Consider the following 23,137-nt stretch of genomic DNA (forward strand, 5'->3'; position numbering starts at 1 on the left):
GAGCATGGGTGGTTCAGCTGGTTAAGGGTCTGTCTCCTGACTTAGTAATTCAGGCTCTGCGCTGAAAGCCTGGAGCCTGCTTGGGATTCTGTGTCTCCTTCTCTCTGCCCCTCCCCTGCTCACGCTCTGTCTCGCTCTCTCAAAAATAAATAAACATTAAAAACAAATTTTAAAAAGAAAGAAAATTTGAACATTTCATTCCAATAGCAAAGGGGTGGGAAAAAAGTACAGATCTCACCGACTATTCCTTATGCTTATTAATGCTCTTGAGCTAAAGACCAGTGGAAACACCAATAGCTGAAAAAGTTGGGTTTCTTGACTTGTTGCAATAATGGAGGACACACCTGTGGGGGACCATAGTGCATCTCACCAAGAGGCAGTATTAGAGATCTGGGCTTATGTTAGTTCGGTGATACGGGGGAGAGGTCAAGAAAGCAGGACTTTGCCCTGGACTGGATGTTACCAGGATGTGGGTAATTCTGTGAGGGGGCCTCCATAATTCTTATCTAGAAGGTAAGTCTAGATGAGTCTAAAGCTGTCATTGGTGAAGAAGCAGGAGCCATTCTTATCAGCCAGGATATGGAAAACGTCTGGCCACTTTTGTGGTTTAGACACTGTTACTGTCTTTGCCTATGCTCAAACATAATTATCGAGTGGTCCTGTTTTGTCTTGACCCACCACAGTCACAGAGGGGCCTTGTCTGGCATTGTTGTTTGTGTGTAACATAAAGCCAGGGCTTCGCTATGTGCTCCAGGGCTGTTCCTGGCTGTCCAGATCTGCTTCTCTCTTTCTCACACTGATAAAATGGGTAAGTGCTCCAGGAACACTTCTGGGAATACTCAGTACTCAAGCTTGGGACTATTTTTAAATAAAAATATATCCTAGTATTCATGACAGATGCACTAGGGCAAATGTACTGTGGAATAATAAGTTGTGAAACAGAAAATAGTTCAAGAGGTCCTTGGATTCATCTTCTTGCCTCCAGGATGGATCTCTCTATCTTACTTTAAAAGCTCCTCATTTAAAAAGTATACAGTTTCTATGTGGCAGGTCTGTTACTATAAGAAGTGACCCCAAATTCTCCCTCATTAAATTGTAAGATGCTTTCTTCTTTCCTTCTCTGTGGAGACAATCAGCCAATATCCCCTTCGCTCTAAAAATAAAATCTCTGCCTTCTCTTCTCTGGCAAAAGTAGCCTCTATTCCCAAGGGAGCTATTACAAATATCTCAGATTGCTCTCCCTCTTTGCCTCTGCTGCTACTCCCCAGGGTGCACCCCATCATGTCTTCACTGGAACACTGCACCACCTGAACACTTCCTACCTGATCTCTCTCCTTCATTCTGACACTGCTCCCCACCTCCTTCCACACAGCTGCCAGAGTGATCTCTGAGTTCATTTCACTGATGGACATTAGCTTCCCCCATTTTTACAAAGCAAATTCCAAACTCTTTAATATCACCCAGAGGGTATTGCTGCCCTTCATCCACCTCACAGTCACATTCTGCAACACAGATTCTTCTCTGCACTGCAGCCACATTAAATATATTTTAGTCCTGGGAAATCCATGGTCCTTCAACCCCAGTGCCTTAGCATATGCTCTTCCTGAAATGCTCTCCCCCAACCCCCACCCCCGCTTTACCCAACTCACTTCTATTTATCTTTCAGATCTCATTTTAAACACCCTGACAACCTAGATTAGGTCAGGTCTCCTTATTGATGCATTCTTAGCATCATCCCCTGCTTCATTTAGCATGCATCACAATCAATTCACTAACCAGACATGAGTTGTGTATTTGGCTCTAAAACAGCAGAGACAGTTCTGGTCTTATTCATCCCCTCTCTTCAGGACCTGTTGGCATAATTCCTTTATTGGATAGTCATTCAATAAGTATTTGTTAAACAAATTTAAAAAACACAGTAACTTATGGGCTGGGTCCTCTTTAATTTCTATACATTATTTTTTTAACTAGAAAAAAGTACTCGGAAGTGATATAACATTCTGAATACAGCAGTGGAACCTCATCCAAGACACCATAGGTCCAATTGACGTTAGAAATAATACAACCCCTTCATGCTATTGGATGACTGCCATATTGATTTACAACACCAGCTCATTCCACCAATGATTTAAGATAATACAGTAGTTTAGTTTAGTTCTGGTAAAGCCATTACCTAGTTACTCACTAGTCTCTCTGTTGGGATTCTCCACTTTCTTTCAACTACGTTAATAATAAAAGTATTACGATCGTTATTCATTATTATATTAGGTTCTCTTCACATGTAATCACGTTAATTATTTAATAATTATTAGAAATTATTATTATCATTTTATGGAGGAGAAAGTGAGGCTATGTAGCTAGAGGAAGCTAGGATTCAAATCCAGATATATTTGATTAAAATAAGCCCTTAAGAACCAGGAGTCCTCTTCAGTAGTTATGGGAGACCCTGGCACTCAGTGAGTCTGGCGGGCCTCCTTCCCAGGGCCACCCAGTAACCGAACAGGTAGGTGTTGATGTCAGTGAGCATGTGCAGATCCCCTGGCTTTCCCAGTTGCCCTTTCCTGACTACCCAAGGACGGTTACCTGGAAGTAACCTGCTGCCATACTCTCATCACCAGGGCTGATCCCCTTATCCTGACAACTACCTGAACTTGTTCCACAACTGTTGTTAACTTTTGGACATTGTGCCTGGAACTACCTGGCTCTCCCAGCCTGGATCAGCCATTACAAAAGCTTAGGTCCCAACTTACTAGACACTAGCCTAGGTCTGGCTTTCCAACCTTCCCACAGACCCAACCTTACAATGATTCCAGCAGGTCCCATAGCAAATGAACTTCCAAAAAGCAGTGTGCATGTGTGTGTGTGTGTGTGTGTGTGTGTGTGTGTGTGTGTTTATGTGAATGTGCATGTGCTTGGGCAGGTAACTGAAATTTTCATTGAGAAAATAAAACACACAAATGACACACTATGTAAACAAATAAAAATATAGTCCCGTGTCAAAATAGAGGATTCAGAGAAGACGTATTATGAACAGTCAAGATGTGAATAATAGTGATGAGAGAGGTGCTCTAGGAGGATTTGAGAAAGAAAGTGTGACTTCAGTCAGATAAGGAGCTAGATTATAAAGGTCCTTGAATTTCCTAAGCATGTGTTTCCTAAGCTTAAATTATTTGTGTAAACTTAGCATATCTATAAACTACCTATGCTACTTTTTTAAAATTAATTAATTAATTAATTAACTTACTTACTTAAGTAATCTCTACACCCAGTTTGGGGCTTGAACTCACAACCCCGATTTGCAGAGTCATGCTCTCCTGGCTAAGCTAGCCAGGTCCCCCTGTATTGCTTTTAATATTTTTTGTTAAACTGATTCACCTCCCCCCCCTTTTTTTAGTTTGTTTGTTTATTTATTTATTAGTAATCTCTACACCCAATGTGAGGCTCAAAGATCTCCAAGATCAAGAATTGCATGCTGGAGCACCTGAATGGCTCAGTCAGTTAAGTGTCTGACTTAGGCTCAGGTCATGATCTTGCAGTTCGTGGGTTTGAGCCCCACGTCGGGCTCTGTGCGGACAGCTCAGAGCCTGGAGCCTGCTTTGGATTCTGTGTCTCCCTCTCTCTCTCTCTGCCCCTACCCCACTCACGCATGCTTGCTCTCTCTCTCAAAAATAAAATTAAAAAAATAAATATATAAATAACGTTAAAAATTAAAAAAAAAAAAAAAAAGGTTGCATGCTCTTCCAACTGAGCCAGCCAGGCACCCTCGATTTACCTGTTCTACTGAAATACAGTTATTTCAGAGGAGGATTAAGATGGGAGAAGAGCAGGGTGACCCTAAGCTTGTGTCCTCCCTGCGAATAGCTAGATAAATATTAAATCATTCTGAACACCCAAGAAATCAACTGGAAGTCTTAGAGAACAAAGCTGCACTTCTACAAACAGGAAAAATGACCCCATTAGGTAGGACTGCGGAGAATTGCTTCGTGGGAGAAAAGAGCAGCAGGCTCTGCAGTGGGGAGGGATCCCTGAGAGGTGAGCTAAGAGTGAAGAAAAAAAAATAAGAGTGAAAACACACGCAGGGATTGCCCAAGAAAATTGTTTCCCAAAACCACTGACGGGGGGTGAGAAGGGGAGGGGGGGGCGCAGGCAGGAGAGGGTTTCAATACCACCATTTTTTATAAACAGGAGAGCACAGAATCTGAAGTTTCAGAGGTCAGTCCCTGGTGGTGCTCCAACAAGGAAGCAGGACAGAGCCCTGGGAACAGACAGCATGGTCTGAGGACCCCTGGGTCTTTCCTCCGGGAGAAGCAGTTCCCCTGCCTGGAGTGCATTTGGTAGAGGTGATATGGCCTCTCCCTGGGCAAAAGACCCAGTAGGCACCACTGAGCTGCCCTGTCACCAATATAGGAACAAAGGTGCCAGCTGAGGGCAACAAAGGCAGTGTGTTGCAATTTACCATAAACTCCAAGCTGCTGCCACCGGGCAGTCTCACGACTGGCTCCTGGGACAAGCTGACACTGACCACAGCACAGTGAGACCCTCCCCCAGAGGATTAGTGTGGGTCAAGGCCAGGGGTTCCCTAAAGCACAGGGTTCAGCCAACACACAGCCACACCTGAGGTAAAACCCAGGTGGGTGGTGCTGCCTGACAGACAGACAGCTGAGACACAGACAGGGTAAAGGAGGGTCTCTGATGGAAGCCCGGGACACAGGAGAGGTGACTGATTACATGTCTTTGAGTGCACAAACTTCCAGCTCTGGAGACTAGAGAACAGGCTGAAGCCATTTCAACCCTAGTGAACCAGCACTGACAGACCTCAGTGAGCTAAACAGTGCCACCAAGTGGACAAGAGAGCCACTACACCAAGCCCCATCTCCCTGCACCCTCTAAGCCTATCTCCAGTAGGGCAAGTCAGCCTGAAAATCAGAGCAGCCAGGCTGCTCCCCCAGAGGACCAGCACAAATCCCTTCCACACATTAAGTCTACTAATCATAGGGTGCTGCAAAGCTTCAGCTCTAGGGGAAACTGGATCTAGCTTCCTTTGGGTTTTTTCATATGTGTTTCTGTTTTTGTTTTTTCTTGGTTACAGAAAAAGCAATTTTTTTTTAATTTTATTTTATTATTTTTTTAATTTTTAATTGTTTATGTTTCTTCTTTCCTTTTTTTTCTATTAAGTTTCTCTTAACAACCAGACCAAAACATATCAGGATCCAGCTTCCTTTATTATTTTTTTAATTTTTTTAAATTTTATTTTATTTTATTTTATTTTTCTTTTTTCCCTCCAAAATGACAAGACAGAAGAATTCACCACAAAGGAAAGAACAGGAAGAAATAACGGCCAGGGATTTAATCAATACAGATACAAGTAAGACGGCTGAACTAAAATTTAAAACAATTATAAAGACTCTAGCTGGGATTGAAAAAAAAGCATAGAATACTCTAGAGAATCCCTTATTGCAGAGATAAAAGAGATAAAATCTAGTCAGGCCAAAATGAAAAATTCTATAAATGAGATGCAAACCAAAATGGATGCCATAATAGTAAAGATGGACAAATAGAGGAATGAATTAGTGATACAGAAGACAAAATTATGAAAAATAATGAAGCTGAAAAGAAAAGGAAACAAAGGATCACAAAGGTACATTCAGGGAACTCAGCAACATATTAAAACAACATAACATTCATATCATAGGAATCCCAGAAGATTAAGAAAGAGATAAAGGGGCAGAAGGTTTATTTAAGCAATTTAAAGCTGAAAACTTCCCTAATCTGGAGAAGGAAGGAGACACCAAATCCAACTCCCATTAAGTTCAAAAAACCCAGCCATTACCAAGTCATACCATAGTCAAACTCACAAAATACACAGACAAGGTAAGAATCATGAAAGCAGCAAGGGAAAAAAGTCCTTAACCTACAAGATAAGACAGATCAGATTCACAGCAGATCTTTCCAAAGAAACTTGGCAGGACAGAGGGGAATGGCAGGACATATTGAACATGCTGAAATCTGTTGCATTTCTATACACCAATAATGAAGCTGCATAAAAAGAAATCAAGGAACAGATCCCATTTGCAATTGCACCTAAACCAATTAGATACCTAGGAATAAACCTAACCAAAGAGGTAAAAGATCTGTACTTTGAAAACTACAGAACACTTATGAAAGAAACTGAAGACAACACAAAGAAATGGGAAAGCATTCCATGCTCATGGACTGGAAGAACATTGGTAATGTCTATACCAACCAAAGCAATCTACACATTTAATGCAAACCCCATTAAAATACCATCAACATTTTTCAAGGAGCTAGAACAAATAATTCTAAAATTTGTATGGAACCACAAAAGACCCCAAAGAGCCAAAGCAATCTTGAAAAAAAAAGACAAAAAAAAAAAAAAAAGCAAAGTTAAAGGAATCACAATTCCAGACTTCAAGTTATATTACAAAGCTGTAGTAAACAAAACAATATGGTACTGGCACAACAATGGACACATAGATCAATAGAACAGAAGAGGGGCGCCTGGGTGGTGCAGTCGGTTAAGCGTCCGACTTCAGCCAGGTCATGATCTCGCGGTCTGGGAGTTCGAGCCCCGCGTCAGGCTCTGGGCTGATGGCTCAGAGCCTGGAGCCTGTTTCTGATTCTGTGTCTCCCTCTCTCTCTGCCCCTCCCCCGTTCATGCTCTGTCTCTCTGTGTCCCAAAAATAAATAAACGTTGAAAAAAAATTAAAAAAAAAAAATAGAACAGAAGAAAACCCAGAAATAAACCTAGCACTATATTGTAAGTTAACCTTTGACAAATAGGAAAGAATATCCAATGAGAAAAAGTCTGTTCAACAAATGGTGCTGGGAAAACTGGACAGCAACATGCAAAAGAATGAACCTCGACCACTTTCTTTTCACCATACACAAAAATAAATTCAAAATGGATGAAACACCTAAATGTGAGACAGGAAACCATCAAAATCCTAGAGGAGAATACAGAGAGCAACCTCTGTGACCTCAGCTGGAGAAAATTCTTACTAGACACATCACCAGAGGCAGAGGGAAAAAAAGCAAAAATGAACTATTGGGACTTCATCAAGATAAAAAGCTTCTGCACAGCAAAGGAAACAACCAACAAAACTAAAAGGCAACTTACAGAATGGGAGAAGATATTTGCAAATGACATATCTGATAAACTGTTAGTATCCAAAATCTATAAAGAACTTATCAAACTCAACACCCAAAAAACAAATAACCCAGTGAAGAAATGTGCAGAGGACATGAAGAGACACTTTTCCAAAAGTATCCAGATGGCTAACAACTACATGAAAAGATGCTCAACATCACTCATCATCAAGGAAATACTAATCAAAACCATGCTGACATAGCACTTCACACCTGTCAGAATGCCTAAAATTAACAACATCAGAAACAACAGGTGTTGGCAAGGATGGGGAGAAAGAGAACCCTCTTGCATTGTTGGTGGGAGTGCAAAATGGGGCAGTCCCTCTGGAGAAGAGTATGGAGGTTCCTCAAAACATTAAAAATGGAATTACAGTAAAACCTTGGATTGCAAGTAACCTGTCCTACAAGCGTTCCACAAGATGAGCAAACATGTCTAATAAATTTTAACTTGATAAGCGAGCAATGTCTTGCAAAAGGAGTAGTATGTGATGCCAAATGTCACATGATCACAACAGAATGAATGGTTCTTCTCTCGCTCGCTTGCTGCAGGATGCTTCTCTCTCCCATACTTGGATGTTCGGTCTCAGACTGTGGTGTTTGTTAGAAATCAGAACATTGGAAGGTGCCTGCAACTGGCGCTAGTCAGTACTTTGTCATTCAAAGCACCTATGCACCGTTGGACGGTCCTTTGCTTTTCCATACAAGAGTAAACTTAGGAATGCTTCGCTTCGTTCTAGGTCAGGATGCCTGCAGACATAGAACCTTTGCTTATTGCCAGTTGCATTAAATACAGTATATGACAAGAGTCTATTAATACTGTACTGTACTCAATGTATACAATGGCCCCCAGGCAGAGAAAGGTTGAAAAGAAAGGTGCTAAGAAGAAGGAGATAATTACGGGGGAAGTTGAGAAGGAAATCATGGAGAAGTACAAATGAGGTACGCAAGTGGCCAAAATTGCAAGATCTTATAAGAAGTGTATGTCTGCATCTCGTCTGCAGAGGAGGAGGAGAAAAGGTGGAGGAATCCCTCACTTCAAATGAGATTAGGAAGATGTGTAAAATATGGGAAGCAGTGCAAAATTTTGTAGAAAAGCACCACCCAAATAAGGATGTAGCAGTGTGAGCGATGAATCTGTTTAAAGACAATGCAATGTCACATTTCCATGAAATCCTCAAAAGGAGGCAAAAGCTAGTGTCATTAGATTGGTTCCTTGTTAAAGTTGCACGAAAAGAAAAAGATTCCATTGAGCCAATAGATAGCAGTGATTCCATTAGTGATAGTGAAAGTCGTCCTACATAATAACCCTCCCATCTCTTGTCTTCCCATCAAAAACCAGCCATGAAGGTTTTCAAAGGTAAGTACAGGTTAATTTGTTTACTTTTCTTTACATTTTGTATTTTCTTTATTATTTTGTATTACATTACAGTATTGTAATCATTTTTATATGAATATTTTTGGGTTATGGAACGAATCATCTGAGTTTCCATTATTTCTTATAGGGAAATTCACTTTGATATACAAATGCTTTAGATTACAAGCATGTTTCCAGAATGAACTGTGCTCACAAACCAAGGTTTTACTGTACCTTATGATATAGCAATTACACTACTAGGTATTTACCTAAAGGATACAAAAATACAAATTCAAAGGGACACATGCACCCTGATGTTTATAGCGGCATTATCAACAATAGCCAAAGTATGGAAAGAGCCCAAATGTCCACCAACTGATGAATGGATAAAGAAGATGTGTATGTATACATACACACACATATACATATAATTGAATATTATTCAGCCATCAAAAAGAATGAAATCTTGGGGCACCTGTGTGGCTCAGCTGGTTAAGTGTCCAACTCTTGATTTTGGTTCAGGTCATGATCTCATGGTCATGCTCTCTCTAGGAAGGAAGGAAGGAAGGAAGGAAGGAAGGAAGGAAGGAAGGAAGGAAGGAAGGAAGGAAGGAAGGAAAAAATAGGTGAACATATGGGAGGGGAAAAAAAGAGAGGTAAATAAACCATAAGAAACTCTTTTTTTTAATGTTTATTTTTTAAAGAGAGAGAGCGCACGCATATGAGTGGGGGAGGGGCAGAGAGAGACAGAATCTGAAGCAGGCTCCAGGCTCTGAGCCAACAGCACAGAGCCCGATGCAGGGCTCGAACTCATGAACAGGACCGCAAGATCATAACCTGAGCTGAAGTCGGATGCTTAACCAACTGAGCCACCCAGGTGCCCTAAGAGACTATTTTTTTTTTTTTTTTTAAATTTTTTTTTTCAACATTTATTTATTTTTGGGACAGAGAGAGAGACAGAGCATGAACGGGGGAGGGGCAGAGAGAGAGGGAGACACAGAATCGGAAACAGGCTCCAGGCTCTGAGCCATCAGCCCAGAGCCTGACGCGGGGCTCGAACTCACGGACCGCGAGATCGTGACCTGGCCGAAGTCGGACGCTTAACCGACTGCGCCACCCAGGCGCCCCCCTAAGAGACTATTAAAGATAGAAAACAAACTGAGGGTTAATGGAGGCAGGTGGGTGGGGGATGGGCCAGGAGGATGATGAGTTTTAAGGAGGGCATTTGTTATGATGAGCACTGGGTATTGTATTTAGGAACAGAATAAAATATAATAGAATTCAGGAATCCTATTCCTGAAACCAATATTGCACTGTATGTGTAACTAACTAGAATTTAAATTTTTTGGTTTTTTTATTTATTTTTGAGAGAGAGAGAGAAAGACAAACAGGGCACCAGTGGGGTAGGGGCAGAGAGAGAGGGAGACACAGAATTTGAAGCAGGCCCCAGTTTCTGAGCTGTCAGCACAGAGCCTGATGCAGGGCTCGAACTCATGAACCACAAGATCATGATGTGAGCTGAAGTCAGACACCCAACCAACTAAGCCACACAGGTGCCCCTAAGTAGAATTTAAATAAAACTTTGAAGGAAAAAAAAAGAGATAAATTTATTTCAAAAAGAACTTTATACCATTATGTTTATGGCATTATAAATGCTAGCTGTATTTTCATATACACAGTAGACTCAAAGTATGACAAGATTGTAAAAGCATGTATTGAAGTACTACTTAAAACCATCTCACATACCAACAGTGGTATGCTAGACATGCCTGTGGAAACACCAACTCAAATATTTGTAGTTGGTCAACAAATGCGTGACTCTCCCAGGCAACAATATCATACATTCTTCTTTCTCCTCCTCCTCCATCCTCCTTCTCATCTAACCTTCTTTTTTTTTTTTTTTTTTAATTTTTTTTTCAACGTTTATTTATTTTTGGGACAGAGAGAGACAGAGCATGAACGGGGGAGGGGCAGAGAGAGAGGGAGACACAGAATCGGAAACAGGCTCCAGGCTCTGAGCCATCAGCCCAGAGCCCGACGCGGGGCTCGAACTCACGGACCGCGAGATTGTGACCTGGCTGAAGTCGGACGCTTAACCGACTGCACCACCCAGGCGCCCCTCATCTAACCTTCTTAAACGAACTGTATGTACTCACTGTCTCCCAATTTCTCTTCCCTCACCTTCTCTTAAACCCACTCCAATCAGGCTTTTACCCCAACCACTCCCACTTGGCTTCTAAAACACCACTACTTGTCAGTTTCTTCCTGCCCTCCTGGACACTCCCCGGCTTTCTTTGCTGATTTCCCCCTTTCTCCTCAATGTCTTAATGTTGATGAGCGCTTGGATTCAGTCTCGTAACTCTTTTCTTCTCCCTTGGTGATCGCATCTCAGCCACATGCCTTTAAACATATTAAATACAGTCTATATACTGATGACTCCCAAATTTCATCTCCACTTCAGATCTCTCGCCTGAATTCCCAGTGTGTACTCTGCCTCCCTGACAGCTATACCTGGATATGTGGTAAGTCTCTCACATTTAACACATTTAATGATCAATTCCCAACTCCCAATCTTTGCCTCCAAACCTACTCCACTCATGAGTCTTTCCATCTCAGTTGATGGCAATGCCCTCCAGCCTCCCATCACTTCCTACCCAAATCTCTGCTCCCATCCAGCTCTAATCCCTCATTATCCCTCTCCTCAAAACTGCAATTGGATTCTGCCCTGCTTCCTTCCACAGCATAATTTCAATACAAAAGCCTTGTAAAATATGTTAGATCATATCACTTCTCTGTTGAAAATCCTTAGAGGTTTCCCATCTCAAAGAAAAAAACTAAGTCTTCATAATGCCCTACAGGGTTTTAAATAACCTGACCCCTCACTTCTTTGACCTCCTTTCTTCTGTTCTCTTCCTTGCTTATGCGGCTCTAGCCATTGTAGTGCATTTTTTCACATACAGTCATAGTCCTCAAAGGCTATGGTTATGCCCATTTTGAGGATGAAAGAAAACTGGAGCCCAGAGAAGTTCCTTGGCCAAGGTCAACATCAAGTTCTAGAGTCAGAATTTAGTCTGTTTCACTCCCAGATATGCCTCCCAAGTATACCCTGCAGTCTCACACATTCTTATTCTTCTCAAATAGGCCCAACTATTTTGGAATTGTATTTCTGACAAAGGTGAGATTTCATGTCAGCAACTAAGTGGTATTGGGACAACTGAATATATATCTGGAAAGAAAATTAAGCTGGATTGCTTCCTCTTTTCTCATACGAAATTTAATTCAGGTAGAACAAAGATTTTACTATTAAAATGAATCCCCAAAATATCCAGAATAAATCACAAGTAAAATTATTTATAATATTAGAGGAAAAAGAGCAAAAACCCAGAACCACAAAACCCATAATCATAAAAAAAGAAAGAATGGTAATCTAGAACATAAATTTTAAAAACACTACATGACAAACATACCATAAACAAGGTGAAACACAAATAACTAATGGAAAAAATATTTATAATGAATATGTCAAAGAGCTAATTTCCTGAATTTACTAGGAGCTGGTACAAATTTAAAAAAGAGAATTGTTCTTAAAACAATTGTTAAAAGTACATGAAAATATGCCCAACCTCCCTTGAAATTAAAGAAATGCAATTTAAATCAGCAAGGCGATATCATTTTTTACCTAGCAGGAAACAAAAGGATTCTGATTTTGTTAGCTGCTCTCTGGCCTCAGAAAAAATTAAAAAAATAATGTAAAAAAAGAAAAAAAAAAACCTCATTAGCTGCTACTCATTAATCCCTACCCATCCTCAAAAAAATGTTTAATAGTTAAATCCACTTGGTGTAGACCTTGCTTTGAAATATCAGTATCCAATATGTAAACCACCACCTGAACCACTTTTTAGGGTACCGTCCCTCAAATACTCACATGGGCTTGCCCATGTCCTGGTCTTACACCCTTTGTCCACTTCCCAAAACCTTCTACTACACCCATAGAACTCCTGATCCATAATCAACAAAAATCCCTATAATTTCATCCTGGCTCCTAACTCCTCCTCTACCACCTTGAATTAATTCAAATTGGGCTTCCCCAAGGGCACTGGTGGCCTTGTAGCCTTCTCTGGTGAAAGCAGTTCATCCTCTGACACTCCATTGTTCCTCCCCATGTTTCTTACTCTCAGGTCATTCCTCCTCATTCACCTGTGACGAGGCACATGACTCACCTCCAAGCTCTGCCATAAATAAATTCTGGGGGACCTCACTGTCCACATAGGCAATCAATCTAATAACTGACCTCAAAGGTCCCTAACTTCTTCATCTCCAAGCTCTTTCATTTTACCCTAGCCATCCACTCCCATGGTGATACCTTGAACTTTTTCACTTCCTTCCACTGATCCATTTCAAAAGTTTCTATTCAATGTCAAACAACCCAGGCTCTTATAACAGCCTCTCCTTCCAATTTTCATTAACTTCATCAGAACTTCAAATTTATAAATGTCTCTATTTTCTCTCAATCTATCTGTCCTAATGACCCACCTTTTTTTTAAAACTTCCTTACTTATCCACCTTCAATACCATGAACTACCATTTCATTGGTTCCCATTTTACATTCATAAACATTGGGTTTCCTTACTCACTGTTAGATCTCAGACCACTTGCTAGTACTTCAGAAGAGCCTTTCCAGATTGTCCTGTCTAGATGAGGTCACCCCATGACTGCTTCCACAGAAATGTGTTCCACGTTTTCAACATGCTTTTCAGAATTAGAACCTTACATTTATACTACATTATGTGATAAATATCTGTCTTCACCATTAGACTACAAGGTCCACGAAGGTGAAACTGGGTAGGAGGGAGACTTTCGTTTTTCATGTTATCCCATTTTGTACTGTTTGAATGCTGTAGCCATCTATTAAAGGATTTTTTAAGGTAAAATCATGACTCTCATACAAACTAAAATGAGTAGATATCAGAAATTTGATTTAACCCATTAATTAATGAAGGAATCATTTTGAACTATAATTAGTTCAAAAGAGAATTCAAAGAACCACATGCATCTGGGCAATCAGCATTGCTAAAATGATTTATAAACAGCTTCAAAAGAGATCTATTCTCAGGATAGAAATCAATTGAATTCCACTGCACACAATTCATTTGCATTTTTATAAACAAGAATTATTTCATTATTATGAATTTTCTACAATATACAAAGTTATAAAATAGCTCCAGAACAATGAAAAGCTGAGATAAGCTGGAATGGTACACCAAACGGGACACTTAATATTTTTTTTACCTGTTTCAAAGGTTTTTATAATTTTTCCTACCCCATCAGTGTATGTATACTATACATTAATATATGTATGAATTACTACTTAGTTTTTAATAATGTTAAAGATTATCTGTGTAAGGAATTCCGACCCAATTTTATATGCATTTTTGTACATAAAAAAACTTGTAAATTTTATTTCAAATGTTTTGAGATCTAATTGACAAATAACATATTAGTTTCAGGGGTACAACATAATAGTTTGACATTGTGTATATTGAGAAATGATCACCTCAATATGTCTAGTGAACATCCATCACCACAAATAGCTGCAATTTTTTCCTTATAACTTTTAAAATCTATTCTCTTACAACTTTCAAAATACAACACAGTATTGTTAGCTACAGTCACCATGTTGTACATTACATCCCCATAACTTACTTATTGTATAACTGGAAGTTTGTACCTTTTGACCACCTTCACTCATTTTGCCCACCCCCTACCCTCCGTCTCTTGCAACCACCAACCTGTTCTCTGTGTCTGAGTTTGGTTTTGTTCAGATTCTACACATAAGAAAGAGATTATATCGCATTTGTCTTTATCTGATCTATTTCACTTAGCATAATGCCTTCAAGATCCCTCCATGTTGTTGCAAATGGCAGGAAAAAAAAGATTTCCTTCTTTCTTATGGCTGAATTATATTCCATCATATATTTACACATACACCACAACTTCCTTATCCATTCATCCATCAATGGATACTTGGGTTATTTCCATGTCTTAGCTACTATAAATAATTCTGCAATAAAGATGGAAGCACCTATAGCTTTACAAGTTAGTGTTTTCACTTCCTTTATACATAACCAGGAGAACTGCTGGATCATACAATAGTTCTATTTTTAATTTTTTTTTTTGAAACAGAGAGAGAGCATGAGTTGGGGAGAAGGGCATAGGGAAGGAGAGAGAGAAAGAGAGGGAGAGAGAGAATGAATCTTAAGCAGGCTCCACACTCAGTGTGGAGCCCAACGTAGCGCTCAATCCCACAACCCTGGGATCATGACCTGAGCCAAAATCAAGAGTCGGATGCTCAACTGACTAAGTCTCCCAGGTGCCCCTCTGTTTTTAATTTTTGAGGACCCTCCATATATTTTTTTCTATAGTGGCTGAGCCAATTTACATTTCTATCAACAGAGCACAAAGCTTTCCTTTTCTCCACATCCTCACCAGCATTTGTTATCTCTTATCTTTTTGCTGATGGCCATTCTAACAGACATGTGGTGATATCTCACTGTGTTTTATTGTTGTTTTTTTAAAAATTTATTTAAGTATTGACATACGATGTTACATTAGTTTCAGAAATACAACACGGTAATTTGAAAATTCTACACATTGTACTATGTTCACCTCAAAAAGCATAGTTACCATCTGTCACCATGCAACATTATTACAATATTGTTGATATATTCCCTATGCTGTAGTTTTCATCCCTGTGACTTACTTATCCTATAACTGGAAGTTTGTACCTCTTAATCCCCTCCATCTATTTCAGTCACTCTCCCACCCACTTCCCCTCCAGTTCGTTCTCTGTATTTATGATTGTTTCTGGTTTGTTTTGTTTGTTAGATTTCACATATAAGTGAAATCATATGATTTTGTCATTCGCTATTTCACTTACATAATACTGCAAATGGCAAGAACTCATTCTTTTTTATAGTTGAGTAACATTCCATCACACACACACACACGATAAATTCTTATCTATTCATCTATCTATGGATACATAGGTTGCTTCCATAATTTGGCTATTGTAAATAATGTTGCATTTAATATAGGGTGCATATATCTTTTCAAATTAGTGTTTTCATTTTCTTTGGATAAATACCCAGTGGTGGAATTACTGGATCATATGGTATTTCTATTTTTAACTTTTTGAGGAACTTCTATACTATTTTCACAGTGGCTGCATCAATTTACATTGCCACCAACAGTGCACTAAAGTCCCTTTATCTCCACATCCTCACCAAGACTTATTTCTTGTCTTTGTGATAGTAGTGCCATCCTGACAGGTGTAAGATGATATCTTACAAGGTGGGTTTGATTTGCATTAGCCTGATGATATTGAACACCTTTTCATGTGTCTGTTGCCAATCTGTATGTTTTCTTTGGGAAAATGTCTTTTCAGGTCCTCTGCCCATTTTTATTTTTTTAAAGCTTATTTATTTATTTTGAGAGAGAGAGAGAGAGAGAGAGAGAGAGAGAACACGCACATGCAAACAGGGGAGTACCCAAGAGAGGGAGAGAGAATCCCAAGCAGGCTCTGTGCTTGTCAGAGTAGACAATCAATCTCACAAACCATGAGATCATGACCTGAGCCAAAATCATGAGCCAGATGCTTCACCAACTGAGCCACCCAGCTGTCTCCGCCCATTTTTAAATTAGATTATTTGGTTTTTTAGTGTTCAGTTATGTATGTTCTTTATATATTTTGGATATTAGTCTCTTATCAGATAGATCTTTTGAAATATTTTCTCCCATTCAGTAAGTTGCTTTTCCATGTTCTTGGTGGTTTCCTTCACTGTGCAAAAGCTTTTTATTTTGATGTAGTCCCTCTCATTTATTTTTGGTCTTGTTGCCTTTGCTCTTAGTGTCAAATCCAAAAAAATCATCACCAAGACCAATGTCAAGGAGCCTCACTATTTTTCCTTCCAGGAGTTTCACAGTTTCAGGTCTTACATTCAAGTCTGTTTTTAACAAATCAAGCTTTCAGAATATGGAATTGGCTGTACAATATCTAAAAAGAAAGCAATCTGGGGGAAACAAACTACTACCCAGCATGTGTGTGAGGATCTGAGGGAAGGTTGGCTAATGTGTAACAGCCTCAAGGAGTAGGCTGGGGAGAGCCAGAGCCAGGGGCTAGAAGCCATTAGCCTTTGGAGTCTCTGGGCTGGAGGAGGGTTGTCCCTGGCTTCCAGTTTCTTTCATAGATGGCACTGCCCTCAAGGCAGGAGGGAGCTGAGGACAGGGGAGGAGCTGGACAAGGATAAGTGATAAAGCCTCCTTTGCCCTCCTCTGCTGGGGGGAAGGGAGACCATGATATACTTCTGGAAACATCCAGGGGCCAAAAAAAAGCAGTAGTGGGGTGCAGTTGTGACAGTGGAGATCACCTCAACAAGGGGCTGCACAGCAGGGACCACGGTGGTGACCGGAGAGGTAGTACTAGAACCCGAGTCAGAAGATGAAGTGCTGAGGGACAGGACCTAACGGGTGGATGAGCCACTGGAGGACAACGATATTATAACAAACTTGGGAGGAGGGGAAGAGTGAGACAGAGGTGCAGCTCACACACATACTAGACAGGCACTGTGGCGGCACCAGGGACCTTAAGACAACCAGGGGTCCCAGGGCCAAGCTGAGGAGCCTGCACGAGTGTCCGTGTGGACCAGTGCTGACTGATGGTCAGAGTAGTCCTGTTGACCTGCTGACCTGCAGAGCAGCCTTGACCACGTGGGAGGAGAGGAGGAGTCCAAGGGACCCAAACTGTGCCCCACAGGCATCCTGATTGTCAGATGTTGGGCAAAGCCACCAGGCAGGCAGGTAGCAAACCACTCAGTGATGATCCACATCTGACTGCAGGCATGGCTGTCATCACAGCCGGAATCAATTCATGCACAGATTTTTCTAGATACAATGCAGGGTTATCCTTCAATGCCTTTGCCATCAGATAGATGATTAGGGCCAGGTTGTTGTGCACCACACTCACATTCTCTTTTTTTCCCTCTTCTGTGGCGCTTATAATTTTGATTTCACTCCTGAAAAAAACTTCAGTTTTTGGAAACAAGATTCTGCTCTGTTTCCAAATCCCACACTTTGAAAAGCATTTATAAACCTCAGTCTCAAAACTCTGCGGAAGACATATAATTGTTTCCTGGTTCGTATAATCTTGGGTTTTATACATATATACACACGCACACGTATATACATATATATACATAAATGCCTGATGCCAGATTTTTCATAAATACTCCAGCTACTGTAAATATTGACTCCTCGGAATTGTTTTAGAAAATCAACGCAATGCATTAAAATCAAGTGTGGGGAAATTTCCTGGTCCCACGACAACTTTCATTTTGTCATTGAATTAGTATTAAATTGTATCTAACTCTGCACTGCAGACTAATTACACTTTGTATTTCTTAAGGCTTCATAAAGAAATCTTTTCAACCTTTAAAGAAAAAAGCAAGCACGTTGCAGAGCACGAGTCACGAACGCTGAACTTGCACTGACAAAAACAGTAACAACCCCCCTTCCTCACCACCCCAGGTGGCCCCAGGCTGCCCTCCCTGTCCTCTACCCTCTCCCACCTAAGCGTCTCCTCTCCGGCCTGTGGTCTTTTGCACCCGCTGACCCGGGCTCCCGCAGGAGCTGGGTTCCCCACGCCCTGCCCTCCCGCCCCCCCGCCCCCCCGCCCCCCCCCCCCCCCGCAACTGCGCAGGAGGCCCAACCTGCTTCTAGGCCACTTTGGCGCCAAACGTCGAATTTCTCTGGCGATCCTGCTTCCCGATGGCTATGCACACGGAGCGGCTAGTTCGGCCCAGAGTGGCCCAGGTGCTGCACCCTCAGATGTCTCCCAGGAATCCGCAGGGACGGCCGGCCCCTTCCGGTGCATTCTGGTAACCTCCGCCCACTCTGGGGTCAGCGGGCCTCGCCAAGTGCAGGTTGCTTGCTGCAGAGACGCAGACGGGCCAGAAGATCCAGATGGTCCCCGCAGTGGACACCTCTGGTATCCCCAAGCAGCCGTTCATCCTCATCGGCCCAGACGGAGCTGGAACTGAGAAGGTGATTCTGGCTTCCCCCCTGCCCCGAGACATCCAACGCCAGACAGCTCCTTCTCACCACCTGGCATGACCTCATCCCTGGCGGGACCCACGTCGTCAGGGCCCCCACTTCTGTAGAAGGCCCACGTCCAGCGGCCGGAGATGGTAAGTACTGTGTGGTCTGTGATAACAAAGCACCTGGCTGTCACCCTAGGGTTGTCAGTTGTGAAAGAGGCAACATTTATTACAAAGGGGCATAAGGAAAAATTTGACCTACAGCTGTCAGAGCAACTAAGGCTACATCATCAGTAAGCGGCACCTGAAGAGCTGTCAGTTTTTCTGACTGAAAAAAATGCTTAGAGATGAGTACGAAAATGGAATCTGTCCAGTGTGAACAGAAGCCCTTTAGGGGGGGAAAAAAAAGGAGAAGAAGCCCTTTGATGTGTGGTGGAAGAAACCAAGGAACTGTGCCGCTTCAGCTGAGAAATAGGTCTTCTTGATGCAGGATGCTTGTGAACAACCAGCAGCCTTTGATATACGAGGATGGTATGGTTCTTCTGATCACGGATTCTAAAGCTGACACAAGCCAGGGGGCTCCGGACACACCGCAAATGTAGTAGCGTCCCTTGCCAACCTAAGTGAATCCCTTAACAATGCCAAGTCTTCAGAACACCATGGGAGAACCAGTCTGCAAGTGAGATTCCTTGAGCATGTGATACCTTAGCAAAAGCACTTAATACCACAGCTTCTTGTCTCCCAGCCTGGCAGACAAAATAGCAGAGGAGAGAGCATCCACAGCATCACTGGAGACCAGTCCACCATCACTGAGGTCAAAGACACCCTCCTTTTAGACACTTACATTTAGGTTTGTGATGCCTGGCCCCATTCCAGAATCCCTCAACACGTGCTACATCTGCAAGTCTACATCCCACTTGCTTTTCCTCCCCATGGTCTGGGCCAGCAGTTCAGTCACTTGGTCAGGAATGCAACATCAGCCTTGTGCTGCCCTACTGGAATGAGCTCTTCAGCCTTGGCCTGCCCCAGTGTGCCCAGGTCGTGAGTCTCTCCAATATCCTGGCAGCTATGATCAACCACCTATAGAACAGCATCCAGGGAGATAAACTTTCTGGTTACTGAATAAAGCAAGTCATGGAGCACATCTGTAAGCGTCAGGACTTCTGTTAACAGTATGGTGAAGCTGTATATGGACAGCTATGAGTATGCATACTAAGGTGAGCTATAGTTCTCTTTAGTCCAGATCATTCGGGTTTGACCAGCACAAACCAGATCGAAAATTCCAAGAAAATACAGAGATGGGCTTACAAGACTATGTTCAGAAACCTTACTCAGAAGACACCTACCAATTGGCCTGGATTTTCATCTGTCTGCTGGGACTTAGGCTGATGAGCTCCAACATAACAGAAGAACTTAATTTTTTGTTTTGTTTTGTTTTACTGGTTGCATTGTCAATGCTTTGATAGCATAGTCCCCTATATCCTCAAAATGGAGACAACAGAGTACAATGGCCAAATCACCAGAGCCAGTATCTAATGCACAACACACACCTGCTGAGAAGCAAAAGAATCTTCCCAGGACTGCTCAGATACAAAGACAATAAAGTAGTGGTATTTTGGTATATACAAATATTACCAGTATGTTAGCCATTCCTTCCTCATTTCTTCTTATTTGTTAATCCCAGACAATAGCAACCAAAAACTAACAGGATCCTTTTTTGCCACGAGAAATGTTTTCATGCCTTTCGGTGACACAGCAGGTTTTGGAACAACCGTTTAACTTAATTTGTATTTAGAAATCCTCAAAGGGCAAATAACAATAACAAAGTTTTATAATCAGAGACTATAATTAAGGAAAACCAAAAGAAATGTTTTGAAAAACAAAGAAGCCTTATATTCCACGGTAAATTCTAGCTCACTAAGAAAGAAAAAAACCTTAAGATAGACATTCACAAATAATTTGCTATTAACGTTCCATTGAATGTTCAGCTTAACTTGTCACCTAATGAACACTATTTTTAAGAACACAAAACTAAGTAGACAGGATGATTGAGTTCAAGCTAATATTCCCCCAACCTGTTCCAAAGAGTAAAACCACAAAAGATTACTATGCCCTTTTGCCTTGTCCTTAGTATAGTAATTTGCATTAATATGGTATGTGGTGATTTATCTCATATTCAATACAACAGCGAATTGCCTATTAACAGTTGTTCTTTAAGAAAAAAAAAGATTAAAGCTTAGCAAAAATAAAATTTTCAGAGAAGATTTAATTTTAAAATTTCAAGAGGTAATTAGGTAACCTGTGCTTTTATTTACTTATGTGTTAAGTATGATGTATTCCAACATATAGATACTTTTTAGAAAGTATTGGTACTTGGGGCGCCTGGGTGGTGCAGTCGGTTGGTTAAGCGTCTGACTTCAGCCAGGTCACGATCTTGCGGTCCGTGAGTTCGAGCCCCATATCAGGCTCTGGGCTGATGGCTCGGAGCCTGTTTCCGATTCTGTGTCTCCCTCTCTCTCTGCCCCTCCCCCGTTCATGCTCTGTCTCTCTCTGTCCCAAAAATAAATAAAAAACGTTGAAAAAAAAATTTAATAAAAAAAAAGAAAGTATTGGTACTTAAAATTATTTCTGTTTGGCAAAATTTCACTTACCTATGCCATTATTATCAGGCATTTGGTGGAAATAAAAATCAGTACTACATGTTGAAACACAAATGTATGTAAAATTAACACTAAAACTATTACATGTCTATTGCTTAAAGACAAGAATTACCCAGACCCACATTATGCTCTTAATTCACCTGGCAATCTTTGCCTATTATGTTGCCCTTTCCTCGATGCAAAAGAAAAAAAAATGACTACCACTAACTGGACAAGAAAAAGAAAAATAGCAATTTCTAAAGATTATTATTTTTAATTGAACTTTTTATCGAGATAATTTTAGATTCATGTGTAGTTCTAAGAAATGACACATAGATCACTTTGCTCATGTTACCCTAACGGTAACATTTTGCAAAACTGTAGTATAATATCACATCCAAGATATTGACATTGATACAATCCACCAATCTTAATAAGAGTTCTTCAGTTTTACTTATACTCATTGTTGTGTGTGTAGGTGCATGTATGTGTATTAAGCTCTTTATTATTACCTGTGTAGGTTTATGTATCCACCACAGTCAAGATAATCCACAGGTACTTAACCATAATATAAGAACTAAAACTATAAAACTCTTAGGGGTGCCTGGGTGGCGCAGTCGGTTAAGCGTCCGACTTCAGCCAGGTCACGATCTCGCGGTCCCTGAGTTCGAGCCCCGCGTCAGGCTCTGGGCTGATGGCTCAGAGCCTGGAGCCTGTTTCCGATTCTGTGTCTCCCTCTCTCTCTGCCCCTCCCCCGTTCATGCTCTGTCTCTCTCTGTCCCAAAAATAAATAAACGTTGAAAAAAAAAATTTAAAACTATAAAACTCTTAGAAGAAAACACTGGTGTAAATCTTTGTGACCTTGGATTAGGCAATGGTTTCTTAGATACGACCACAAAAGCACAAGCAAGAGAAAATAAAGATAAACTGGACTTTATCAAGATTAAAAACATTTGTGCTTCAATGTATACTATTAAGAAAGTGAAAAGACAACCAACATAGCAGGAGGAAATTTTTAGAAATCATATATCAGATAACAAGATTTATATCTAAAATTTATAGAGAACTTAAAGAACACTTACAAGTCAAAAATAGAAACAAATAGCCGAATCTTTATAATGAACAAATTATCTCAATGGACATTTCTCCAAAGAAGATATACAAGTGGCCAATAAACACATGAAAAAATGCTCGGTATCATTAGCACGTCAGAGAAATGCAAATCAAAAGTAAATGAGATACCACAACACCCCCACTAGGATGACTGGAATCAAAGAGAAAGGTAGTAACAAGTGTGGATGATGATGTAGATAAATCTCCACCCTCATATTCTGCGAGTGGATTGTAAAATGGTACAGCTGCTTTGAAAAGTAGGCTAGCAGATCCTCAAATGGGTAAATGTGAAGGTACCATATGACCCAGCAATTATACTCTTAGGTATATATCCGAGAGAAATAGAAATATATGCCCACACACAAAATTTTACACAAATGTCCATAGTAGAATTACTCATAATAGCCAAAAAGCAGGAAGGACCTAAATCCAACAGATGAACGGATAAGTAAAATGTGGCATATCTATACAATAGCATATAATTCAGCAATATAAAGGAATAAAGAATGCGTATGTGCTACGTCGTAGGTGAACTTTGAAATCATTATGCTAAGTGAGAGAAGATAGTCACAAAAGACCACATATGATTCTGTTTATATGAAATATGCAAAATAGGCAAATATATGGAGACAGACAATAGACTAAGGATTGCCTGGGGTTGAGGGAGGGGATTAGGGAAAAATGAGTGATTTCTAGTAGCTACTGGGTTTCTCTTTGGAATGATGAAAATACTCTAAAATTGATTGTGAGAATGGTTGCAAATACTTGTGAAT

The 23,137-nt window shown here is 40.8% G+C and overlaps 1 pseudogene; it reads left to right on the forward strand.

The window, feature by feature from the left end:
- The first annotated feature begins 8,508 nt into the window (after positions 1–8,508).
- On the forward strand, positions 8,509–20,302 carry LOC112850040 (nuclear receptor subfamily 2 group C member 2 pseudogene; annotated as a pseudogene).
- The last annotated feature ends 2,835 nt before the right edge of the window (positions 20,303–23,137 follow it).

Source organism: Puma concolor, chromosome C2, assembly GCF_028749965.1.
Source record: "Puma concolor isolate L17-30 chromosome C2, mPumCon1.1.hap2, whole genome shotgun sequence".
NCBI lineage: Eukaryota > Metazoa > Chordata > Mammalia > Carnivora > Felidae > Puma > Puma concolor.